Source organism: Bombus fervidus, chromosome 1 (assembly GCF_041682495.2).
Source record: "Bombus fervidus isolate BK054 chromosome 1, iyBomFerv1, whole genome shotgun sequence".
NCBI lineage: Eukaryota > Metazoa > Arthropoda > Insecta > Hymenoptera > Apidae > Bombus > Bombus fervidus.
This window is the reverse complement of record NC_091517.1, coordinates 8,504,389-8,517,640: the sequence shown is the minus strand read 5'-3', so window position 1 is coordinate 8,517,640 and position 13,252 is coordinate 8,504,389. Positions and strand designations below refer to the sequence as shown.

The window sequence follows — 13,252 nt, the reverse complement described above, 5'->3', positions numbered from 1 at the left end:
TGAAGTTTATTTGCTATGTAACAAGGGAAATTGTCTGAAAGTTGTTTACTTCGTGTTCCATCTTGTTTACTTCGCATTGCATCTTATTTACTTCGCGTTGCATCTTATTTACTTCGTGTTAAATGTCACAAGAACCAATTTGATGTAATGTAGTTTACATAAGAAGCAGGCAGGAAGATTATTAAGACATTAATGTATTTAATACTTTGTATTATAAATCTTATTATAAATCTTAAAGAGACGAAGAATTACAATACGCTTGATCGGCGTTTATGATTTTGACGTGAAAATCTGTTCTGATTGCAGAGGAACTCTTTTTAAGAGCTCACTTGAGCATGATAGATACGATTATATTAATTTCATTTATTTTATGCGCGGTGAAACTTTCCTTTCCATCACAATCTAAGCTATTGTGTACGTTTCTTCCACTCAACTCATTCATTGGTAATAACTAGACTATGAATACTTGAGCAAATTGATATTTCTATGAATATAATTAAGAAAATGGAACTTACAATTAAACAGAAGATTGTTTACCTAGTAAATATTGTAAAGACTATGCAATAAACACAAAATCATTTAAATCATCAAAGAGAAGTACCCTGAGTTGAACAGTAATCGCAAACAATTTTCCTCCTCTTAGTCTTCATTGCACTTGCCAAAGAGACATATTTCTTTCACCAAATAAAACAACCAACAGAATTAAGCCAAGACCATTGCTAATAAAAAGAATAATCATACGAACAAGAGACGCACAGAAATAATTAAAAATAAATGACATTTGTGTCATGTATGATCCTTTCGAATAAACATTTATACTTCTAAAGTATTCTAATTGCGTTTTCAACGCAAACACTTCACATATTAACCTTAAATCACCGATTGGATCCATTTGTCGACTTTGGTTTTGAATTATACTCCATATACATATTCTGCGGGACATTACGTCGAAACGTCACGATCGCCAGCATATCGATGCACTTCACGGAGTGTCTCGTTGCATCTGACATTATTAGTACTAGGGCAGAGTGCTCTCTATTCGATAAAACGCGCGTACGCGAGCTCATGAGATCGGATTAATCATAGTGGTATGAAGCCCATGATGGTCTTCTGTCTTATAATAATAGCTGGTTTCAACTAGCACAATGAGGATGTATAGACGACAGAGAAAGAAAGAGACAGACAGACAAACGAATGAAAGAGAAACTGAGTCATAAATAATGGTCACGATACAAACAGGGTGAGTATTTGAACATCCAACACTTGTCGCTTAGAATTTCGGTTAAATCATCCCTAAAAATTGCCAGAGTTTTACTTCAAATTCTGATTGATCGGAAGTTTGTTAAAAAAAATAGCGTTCACCATATGCATGAAGCTTCGTGATACAATGCTTTTTATTGCGAGGTTTTCAAATAGCCCATTTTTTGTTTGGTGCTGTACAGTATCAACAAGTTTAAACTTGCAGTAAAAGTCACAAACCCTTAGATTTTCATATAAACTAACATTATTCTCCACCCTATTATTCGCTTATACACTTTTATCAAATTACTTATCTAACAAAAATTACGATGAAAAACGTATACATTCACGAACGTGTCAACGATTATCACATAGTCAACGATTCATTTAATCACGTTACAAAGAGTTAAAAGCTCCACAAGAGTGGACATTTAAAAAGTGTTCGCTTCGAAAAGACCTGACCTGCCTTACGAGATTTTTCGGAAGGTTTGCGAAGCGATTCTCCGTCGCAAAATGACGTTCTTTGAAATGCGACACCGTCGTCTCCTTCTTTATGGTGGGGAAGTACTTTCACGCTGAAATTACTTGAGCCACCCTCCGGCCTATTCGTTTAAACTACAAGCGCTTCAGAAAAGCCAACTACCATGTCTATGACTCGCTTTTACGCTCACGGTACGCCCGAATTTGTTGCCGACAATTTGAAGGCTAATTTCTGGTCGGATCGTTTGCTACTATAGACACGAAACCCATGGCGATGTAAGGCAATTTGCGGATTTTCAATGACTCCGAATTACTTGCTAGAAGATTAGAACAGTACTGGCTAGCTTATTTTGCGTTTCAAAAAGAAAGAAAAAAAAGAAAGAAAAAAAAAAAGAAATCAGAAAGAGGAAAAAAACGGTGTGGCATGAAGTGTGAAACAATTTTAATTATCTGAGATTCCTCTTCTTTTTATACCAATAATGGTGGGGTAGTAAAATTAATTATCTTTTCTTTGATGTTTCGCTTTTTGTGAGTAGCAGAATATTTTATATTATATGGGCCTTTTATGAACCTTATAAAATAAAATTTAATCTAGTACAATTATTATAAATGATGTCGAAGTATGTATAATGTAATATGTTTTTAAGTCAAATATTTAATATTTGAATAATTTAATAAAGACTTGGATATGTATATCTTTAAAATTTCAATATATTGAAGCTAAATGTTGAAAAATGAATATTTATAAATCACAGATTTCTGTATCTCTAAATACTAAATTAAAATTTTAATGAAAAGTATATTATTTTTTGCAAAAATAAATTCTTCTAGATTGTGGTCAAGATAATATACTGTTTTTGAAAAGACTTGCTCTTGAAAGTGTTAAGAATTAAAGAGAAAACTCCATGTAGCGGTTGAGGTTCTTTCACTGTCCAATATTTGCATTTTCTCATTTATATAAATTCATATCATTACTCGTATATGTAATTTGCACGTGGCAAGGGATCGAACTTCTCCGAAAATTTGAAACGTTCCTGCGGTTAGTCCACTCACGATTTGTTGCATCACGGGAATTTGTTCTTGACTCGTTCTTTGGTACAACTTTCTCCATGTTAAATCTTCTTATGCTTTAACCCCATCAGATACTCATGAATCAGTCTGTTAATAGTAATCTAAAGTCAAATACGTTCGTCGCATTAGAAGTAAACTTTCATCAGTCAACCTCTGATTTAGATTTGTCTTCTAGTTTGTTTCATATCTCCAACATGGCCTAAATAAGATCAAAGGAACATCGTTTGCTTCTCACAGTTACTCTCATAAACTTCATCACAAAAGATAAAATCTGAACTTTCTTTGTAGTAAAATGATACCTTTGTTGCCCTTTTTCCTTCTTCTTTTTCTTTAGGATTGAAATGTGCGTATTAAACGACGAAAAAGAACATGGTAGCTTTCCTATTTCTGATGTAATGGGAAGTTTCTCAAATTCCTATTGGTATTCGAGTGACTTTACTAAATTCTCACTCCATAACTACCACGAAACGACATTTTATGCTCTGCCTAGGCGTTTACTTGAAAGCATTATTGTGTAGAATCTTGACTGGAACCTTAGACAGCCATAAGTTCGATGGTATACTATTTCAAGTTCTCTTTCTGTTTTCTAGATATTATTTTCCGCGATTTATAATTCGTATAAAAAATAGACAAAAAAGTCAGAGTTCAGAGGAATGTATAGTAATTCACGAAGGTTTTTAAGTATTTACCATACAAAATTTTTGTGAATCCCTTACGTACATATTGTATAAAGATTTCTAAAATTTTACTAACACTCCTATAACATATCGAAAAGGTAAACATTTGCTTGAAATGTAAAATATTTATAAATTTTTATGCAAAACATATATAATCTAAAATTTCTTTTGAAAAAGGTACCTACATAGCATACTTACGATAAAATTTTGTACTATTTCCTGCAGAAAAGAACCCTATTGTATATCGAGTAATTTAATCTTCTAGCTCCGTGCTTCTATGTTTTTATTTCTTTTTTTTCACTAAAACATTTCTTTACCAGGTTGACCGTTAGTCCTCAAAATCCATTATCTTCTCTTCTGCTCTCTTATATTATTATCCCGAAAATTCACTTCCGCTATAAAAACATAAGAGAGCGTCAACGGCACATCAAGGAAGCATACGATCGATGTGGAAGAGTCGAAAGCTCTGTTTTTATGTACTAAGAAAACAGTTCTTTTTAATTGGTGTTTTGCTAGGTAAACATTTACTCTTTTCTATCATGGAAATAAGAAATTAAAGATTACGTCTCACTATAAATTCACTTTTCATTAAAAATTTCATAATGTTTCAAATAACATAATGTAAATAGTGTAATGTAAGACTGAAAATATATGCAGTTATTTTATATAATTTCTGAGAAAAGCGATACTATTTACTTTTTAGTAATATTATTTCAAGATAATATTGCGCTTCGCAATAAAGTCACGTGATCTAACACCTTTGGAAGTATCCATAAAAGAAGTCAAAAGTTTCGAAATAACTTTCCTAACGTCTTATCCTTAAACTCGAGGATATCAAGTTTTGTTCGATACGTTTTTCTTGTCATTTATTATTAAACTGTGGATATTTGTACATTTGCGAGAAATTTTAACATGCAAGAATGCTCTGACTCGGTATGATATGCAAAAATATATAAAATACCCAAATTTATATTCATAATACTCGCTATAATATTTAGGAAGTAAAATTTTAGTAAACATTAAGTTGTCCGAAAAGTTTCTTTCGTTTTATAAGGAAATAATAGAGGCATAATGTTTTTTTTATATTAGTTTATTGAATTATGCACGAACGCAATAATAGAAATAAAACGAAATGAATTATACCTAATTCGATAAAATAATATAAAACAGAAATTGTTGTTCATCTACTATCACCTTATGAAACGAAAGACACTATTCGAACAGCCTAATAGTTCTTACCTCTATTTTTTAAATCATTCTCATGGATATACAAATTTGCACAAAATCCACAGTCTAGTCATTACACTCTTTCCAGAAAAAACTAAATTTTACGCAATACGATTACAATGTTTCCAAAAATTCATCAGTCTCCTATATTTGCAAAGTGACTTACCCTTTATCCAAACATTTCCAGACATTATCGAACTTCTCATACAATCAAACGGCACGTATGTATATACAGCATCCGTTCACTCGAGCCACATTCGTATTCACTTACCGTCAAACTGAAGGTAAACACTAACTTCCAAACCGAATTCAATAAATTTGCACATCAAACACGAACCGCAGAAAGTTCGTAGACGAAACAGAAAAGGTTACTTACGTACAAACAAATCAAGCATTTTCTGGATTTCGTGACTTTTTATTTCCTTTCCGAACGATTGAAACCGACGCGGCAGAATGTTCGAAAAGTTTGGTTAGATTCGTGGCGTGTGCGTGGCGCGAAAAATGCGTTCGTCGAACGGACGCACGCGGACGGGAAAACAACGGTGTAGGGCGTTACGATACGTTGCGTCATGCCCCGGATGATTTTCCGGATAGGGCAGTAATTTGGCGGCGCGGCGCAAGCGCCGCAAGGCGGGTCCAGGTCAACGGCAAGAACCCGGTCTAGTCGTACGACGGACGTCAAACCGACCGGTCGGTATCGTGACGCTCTGCAAGCCCGCGGTACATTCGCTCCCCCTCTAGCTTCCCCATGGTAGCTAGGGAAGTCGAAGCAACAGGACGAAGTCCAAACAGACCGTCCGGTCCGTACAAACTTGCAGCGCGGATTTTTTTCCTTTCGTAGACTATCGTGGAACAAGGTTCGATTATTATTGATATACTTTATGCTTCTTCTTATCGTAACAAAGAAAGGAAATGGTGACGGTTGAAAGTGATTTGTTAATTCTATCTACTGTGTACTATCGATTTCAATAATTGCGTTATCGATGACTATCGATTTCAACATCGAACAGGTGATGGTACAACTGAATCGTTGCATAGTGCAATGACTATTTAATGTATCGGAGGATGAATTATTAAATAGTTCGGTATTGGAACGATGTAACAGAGAATTGTGAAATAATAATTGAGAAAAAGTGTAATTTCTTGTCTCAATGTTTGTTTGGAGTATTGGAGGATATTACTAAAATTATTATAGTTCGATATTGGAACAGTTTAACAGAGAATATTAACGTAAGAAAAGTTAGTAATTTCTTATCTATAAGAAATATTTATGTGTCAGTTGAGAAGTGAAGAACAAACGTAAAAAATTTCGACATTGAGAATTCACGAAGAAAAGCTGGACTAGGAAAAAAGTGTTTTCCTTTTTACGTTTCTTTATCTAAATGTCGACGGAGAAGCCGGTGGAATGAAAGACGCGCGGAATTCGACGTTCTCATTCTCTTTCTCTTTCTTAACCCCTCTCTGCTGTCAGCGTAAGTGCAACGAAGTAAGAGTAATGGGACGAGCGTGAGAGGGATAAAGGTCGACGCACCTGTTTTGTTTTCGATCTCAAGTTCGACGGCAGTAGTCTCCCGAGCAGTTAGATGCAGTGTCGTTGAAACGGTAATTACATTGGAGTGATGTGAATGCAGTTCTGGTGATACTCGACGAAATTTCGAGAGAAGATGATCATGCAAGGATCGACGATTGATCGAGATGTAAAGAAATCCAATGGAAACTGACATTCTTGTGCTTCCTGTGCTTCGATACAAGTATGCGAATTTTACTATTCTTAACCTTAATGTTTTACGTACATCGGGGTTACCGTTTAGTCTTTAACCCTTCCATTTCCGCTGGAAATCACTGTTTAACGAAAATATATTCTTATTTCTAGAGCTTGCTATCATATATATATATATAGATTTTTTATTCTTTCTAGTTCTATATGTTAATATAGAAAAATAGATCCAACATAGAGGGTGAGAAACACACTCATGCCTGTTTTTATTTTAGAGGATAATACCAAAAAAATTAATCAGTTCTATTAAAATAAATATATGGTCTATTTAATATACATCTATAATGAAGTTTGTTCCTTTTTAACCAAAATATAAGTTGTGCCTTTGGAAGAGTTAAGAATGAATGTAAACATTGTTTTATTAATACATATACTTATATTAAAATTTATCCTCTTTGCCAAAAATGTAAATTATGCACTCGAAAGACTTAAAGACAGATGTAAAATGGGCATAAAATTGTGCTAATTACAAAGGTAAAAAGTAAATTGATATGTATCGAACTCTTGTAGTTATCGATGAATGCACATATCGCGTGTTGTGAAAATGTTGATCTGTTAGAGTTGTTGTACAGAAGAAAAACTTTTTAAATGACTTTTTCGTGCCGATACACGTCAAAATAGCGTCGTACCTATGTGTATGTGTGTGTCACACCAACAAAATTGATTATATTTCTATGATAATCTTTTACTTGACGCGAATATATGCTCGGGATGATTCCTAATGGCAACTTCGAAAGTGATAAGTGTCGAGGTCAATACCTCATTAGGAGATGTGAAGAGTAGGGTATATGCGTATATAACTAGAGCGCATGAGGTTAAATATCCTCTGTGAAATAGTTTGAATTTAGATGAGCGGTTTAATCAAGCGAAAAACGTGAATAACGCAGCTTGAACCCTTTCTTTGTACACGAGAGCTTTAAAACAAATGGAAATATCATGGTAATGTTCCACTATCAATTATATCGCCAGTACAGCAAAACACACGCGACGGTTTCATGGCCTTTGAAAGCGGGCAATTCGTTAATTGTTCTTTACATTTTATACAGACGAACTTGATCCTTGAAGTTTTAACGATCTTTAGTTCTCGCAGTTAGTATCAATGCTATCGATCAGACGAAAGTAGTAAGTAAGAATGCTCTTTTTGCTTATAGGAAATTATTTCTAGCATTTATTTCATGAGGAATTTTTTAAAAGTGAAATTAATTTTTATACAAAGTAATTATTTTGGGTCAAGGAAGCCTCGCACTTTTAATAAACAAAGAACATAGGGTAAAACGTAATAAGTGTATTGTTGCTCAGTTTTTTAATTGGAATAGCCTTTATTTAATTTAATTTTTTAAATATAAAATATGTAATTAAAAATAGGAAAAATCCGCTAGGTGCAAAAATTTAGTTGAGAAAATTCTGTAAAAAGGCGTAATTATTAAGACAAACAATATTTTAATATCATAATGAGCGATTTTTCTTTAAAGTTAAATAAAGAAACAATTTTTGTAACATGGGATTAATTGACAATGTAGGTTTAAAATCCCCGTATAAAAAATGAAAAATGTAATTTGTTGTCTTCTTTCCCTACACTTTTCAGCTTTTCAGATTTCTGAATATCTAATTAAGCAATAAAAATCACGAATTTTAAGAAGCGTTTAAAAATATTATTAAGAATATTTTTTCAAATATTCTGTACAATGGTCTTGTCTTATCCGTTATATATCAGTGGCACGTTATTTTCAAAGTTTGTAAGAATCGAGTATCTGAATAATTCAATAACTACGTCAAAAGAAAGCTAGTACGAAACAAACGGTTAAAAGGAAGAGATTCTTCCTGTGAGACCCGGATTAACGAGATTTTATGAGCAATGAGGGATTATCTGACTGAAAGAATGAAAGACATCGGATGAAATTAAAGCGGCTGTTTCGTTTTTCGTTTGAAATCGTAATTTTTTCCTGCTTAGAAACATTTTTCTGCTCAGATTTTTGTTTATATTATACCGTCATGTAATCACACGATACAAAGAATTTTTCTGCACTAATTTCTCGCGAAGTTCACTTGTGTGAGATTTTCTATTCATCAAAGAAATTCAATGGTTTAACTTGGTTTCCTTTCTTTTTAGATGTGACTCGCAAAACGATAATCGAATAAAGGATTCACGATTCGGTAAACGTTCTTTGGAAACTTTCTAAAACGGGATAGGGTCCAAAGTTATCAGTGTACGGTGAATATTTATGAAAATTTGTATTTTTGTACATACAATCTGCAAAATGGAATTTATATTTAGATAGCAAAATGTTTTATTTATTAAATATTGTGAATGGTACTGTATTTCAAATGTTTTGTATATGTCTATATATTATGTATATTCTGTATATTCTTGTGTATTCAAATTTCCTATGAATGCATAGAAATCCGTAGTATAGTTATGAGAGAATATTATCATTTTTATCCCTTTCCAAGTCTGTTGCCTTACTCTGTTTCATAATATAGGAACAACATCGTATATTCGATTTGTTAGAATTATGTTCGGGAATATGGAAGAACATTCCCTGGTCTGTTGTCTATTTGGAGAAGAAATATTTAAGCGCGACTATGTCCGAATATATTTCGCTGGCTATTTCCCTCATCGGCGGCACGCTTTCCTCTTTAAATATCACTTATCTCGGTTTGCAGAGGTACCGAGGAAAAAATAACTTTTTTCTATTTGAATTCTCGTAATTTCGCGTTTTTACTTACCCGCTCGATGCTCCTCGCTGTTTCGTTTGTTTGTCCGTTGCTGGTTTTACTTATTTTTGCCATGGAATGTAACGGTTTCCAGGGTTGTGCGTTTGAAATGCAATGTTATATCGTTGAACGTGAATTTAATGCGCTTTAAGTATGAGGAAACAGTATTTCGTTATTTTTACGAAATAACTGGGAGAACAACGCAGATTCTCTGGTTAAAAACGACGTTTGCGTGTCGGTTTGCGACGCAACAGACTTACTAGGGATTTTCGTCGGGAAAAAAATATATTTCATTTTAAAGGCGAAATGAATAACGATTTAAACGTTAAAATGTGTTTTTCAGCAGAACATATTTCGACTTACGTAAATACTTGCTTCGTTTATTTAAAGATCTGTTAATGAGTGGTTAATCTTCAAAGATAAGGTGGTTAATTTCTTCAGAGCACAAACTTAATTTAAACTTAACTCAAACTTGAAACTTTGCGTCTGTAAATGGTAGTGACGTTTGCTGTTGTTTATTTATATTTCTCATGAATATGAAGTTAAAGAATATTGGAATAAATATAACTAAGTTATTAATTTTAGTAAAATTTATATGCCAATAAATGTTATTATACACAAGTAGAAAAAAATAACATTGGAAAATTAATTAACTTTAATTATTTGAAATGTTTCTATGTTTATTGTTTGTATATTTTCATCTTAACAACAATAAGAAATGATTCATAGGAAATTTGTAGTTATTGCTTTAGCTATGTTTCTAGGATTCAGTAATATGACTACTCGCATATCTTTGATTCAAGGGAATCGTGGTTAAGTTAAGGAAACTAAAGTTGAACTTTAGTAGTACAATCTGCATGCTAAACATTAAAATACATTATATATTCTATCGGTGGAAGAGATATATTGAGGTCATAAAATCGGTCAGGTGTTAAAGATTACACGTTTCGAGAACTAAAACAGTAATTTGAGATATATGGGAAAGATAAGAAGCTTGAAACTTCCTTCAGGGCCATATGGTGTCCGCTTAGAATAGTCCCCCATTTTTGTTGTATATCTTAAAAATGTTGCATGTAGCGAACGGAAACGAATTTTAGAAATATGCGATATAAATCTTTTTATCTGCAAATTTCTAACTAAATTACATCTTGTAAAAAATAATCGGGTGCCTGGATATTTTTGACTACTGGTGTGTATTATAAAAATTACAAGTAATTATAATTGTAATTTGTAATTTTCAATTGCAATATTTCCACTACTCCATTCACACATAACCACGTTAAAGATTGCTGAACTTATACAGCGGTGGACAAAAGAAAGTTTGAAGTTCATACTTGTATATAATAGCTACATTACATTGATAGTTACTTTGTTGTACTGAACAGTTGTTTACCATGCCTATAACAATCTTCTTATCAATTATAACTCTTTTCTTTAAAACTGTGGTGTTTTTCTTATTGCTTATCCTGTAAACTTTCTTTTGCACATCTTAAAGCACATTCATACTTACACAATAACATTATGTATACTTTTAACAGTTTATCGTCTTCCAGCGCAGGAAATTGAAAAGTTCAAATCATACTTCTTTTTTCGATTAGTAACACATTACAGGCATATACACATAAAATTACAAACACGGCGCAGCACGATATTATATCAGAGTTGTAGTTAGGTACATATGCATGTCGCAAAATGTTGTCGCTGTAAATATCTATCGACAGCAGCACTCTATGCGTGTCGAATGTTTACTTTCCCCATTAGTCACTAGCAAATGCACAACTGGTATTGTATCCACGTCCCTTTGCTTCAGCTGCACAGGCAGCTATAGTCTTTTCATTTCTGCTCACATCCCGTTTCTCGTTTAATATCGAAATATCGTGTTCCACTTTTTTCTTCTAATCTCCAAACCGCTTTCCATTCGGTGTTACTGCAGTTGTACGTGCTCACGGTTCAAATCGATTCCGAAATTGCGAAACTTGTACCGATCGCGATGAAATCTCTCTCTCTCTTCATAGCTTCCTTATTTTTCATCGGAACTCTGTATAATGCGTTTCTAAACGAGTGTTCACTTTAACGTACCTACTTACCACGAACTTCCTTGAAACTGTTGCATGAGAATGAATTGTGGCAACGTGGGAGAACTTTATTTGCACTGTTCGAGAGTGGAGGTTGGCGTTTGCAGGATTTATGTAATGAAACTGTGAAATAATGTCGAATAAGGAGGGATGTATCAAAGAAGAATTGTCGTACTATCTGATAATAGATTATGTAATAAAATAGAAAGATAATATTTCGGCACTTTTCATTTGAAATTAAAATGACAAGTGAAGATGATAAATAATTTCTCCGCCAAAAATCACAAATAAGTAATTTACTCATGTTTTTGATATATTATTTATTCTAAAAAAGAATACTAACATTTTGTATGATTTATTGCTATATGATGTCTGATATATGGGATATTTAATGGCTTTGTTATATATGATGGGTATATGTAGCAATCTATGCATTATTGAATAATAGTCAATTGTCTTCTTTTACCATACGTACAGATTACATCTCAGTATGGTGAAGCTGCATGTTAATTATTTAAATAGTGTTTAATTAGTCGTTCCCTATGGCTGGTTGAAATTTCAAAATAGAACATTTTTTATTTTAGAAATTTATATTCGACAAATTCATGTAATTTTTCACTTATACGTTTATACTTTATATGCTTTATTATTTTTATAACGAATTACTAAATAAATATATGTACGAAGCTATGGATTTATTTCGACAGGAGAGAAAATATTCAGAGATTTAATGCAACCGTAGCAAAGCGGATAAAACTTGGTAAAAAATCGATTTCGCTACAGATCAAAGGTATCTACATTATTTGGTCAGTCGTGTGGAAAATAGTTCCATCTGTAGTATTTGCATATCCTGTAAATAATTTTGTATGCTTAAGGCTATTTCGAAATGTACGTAATCCTATATCGTAAAGATCCCTAGCTTACGTAAAGTGGAAGGTAAATATGTAAAATACATGCTGTGGAAATAAAAGTCTGATTCAGAATCAACAACCCTTGTTATTTTTTTTTAGTTTTAGAATGATCGAACCACGAATTTACCATTATTTTATATTAATTCCTTTCTTATATCATACTTTTTTCGATAAAAATTAATTTGGATTCCGGGGAAGGGTTAATTATATTAATTTGATGCCATTTAGATTATTTTTTATCGTATTGTGATATTCTGTCGTTAAAAAATATCATAAGTTTGAGAAAAATATTAAAGAATTGTTAAGAAATATCTCTTAGGGACGTTAAAAATCTTCGAAGAGGAGATCGGAACACAAAAATTCGAAGAATGTAATAGGAGTACCTAAGACAGCTATTACAATGTTGTCTTCTGAACACAATGATATTTGTGATCTCACTAAATTCATGTGAAAGAATGTGGCACTATAGAAAGAGGCAGAGTTCTTCTCTAATTAGAACTTTCTTTTACGTACTGCAGAATCACTAAAATTATTATCGCTGAAAAATTGTTCTTTTATTATTAAGAAAGCTTCATAATGCTGAAGAGTTGTTCCCTTTTATCATTAAAATTTTTATTCATCGTTAAAGAGTTCTACAGCATTTCTTGAAAATGTTATCCTTGAAAGTTTCTTCGAGCATAGCAACGTTTATTATGTTTCAAAGCAATATACAACCGCACATAAAATTAAGTAATAAGGTTTCTCTAATTGTCCCGTATGTTTCCCCTATAAATTTCTCAACGATTCTTTCGTTGCAAATTCTCTATTCAACGCCTTCCTTTCTTTTCTAGTTGTATTTCTATTCTCTACTTGCTAGTTGCATTCCATTGGAAATTCCAGCGGTTTTCTTTTATTATTGTGTCCTCCCAAGCAACACGTATTTCGGGTTTTATCCTGCAGTGGTCGCGCTCGCTGTACATACGACATTATTTTTAGCGAGTCCAGCTGACAGAAAAATTTTCACCATTTCTTTTTATCTGGTTTTTCATTAACACGATATATCCTTCTGCAGCCATGATGATTATAATTATAACTAGCTAT

General features: G+C 32.8%; 1 protein-coding gene and 1 long non-coding RNA gene across 2 annotated transcripts in view; one reads left to right on the top strand and one right to left on the bottom strand.

The window, feature by feature from the left end:
* Positions 1-13,252, bottom strand: part of LOC139988998 (uncharacterized) — a 97,468-nt gene that overhangs the window by 25,741 nt on the left and 58,475 nt on the right. The window lies entirely within an intron of this gene.
* Positions 5,378-13,252, top strand: part of 5-ht7 (5-hydroxytryptamine receptor 7) — a 245,595-nt gene continuing 237,720 nt past the window's right edge. Inside the window, exon 1 of the mRNA XM_072006444.1 lies at positions 5,378-6,445. The gene's annotated coding sequence lies outside the window, so the exon portion shown is untranslated. The remainder of the gene's footprint in view (positions 6,446-13,252) is intronic.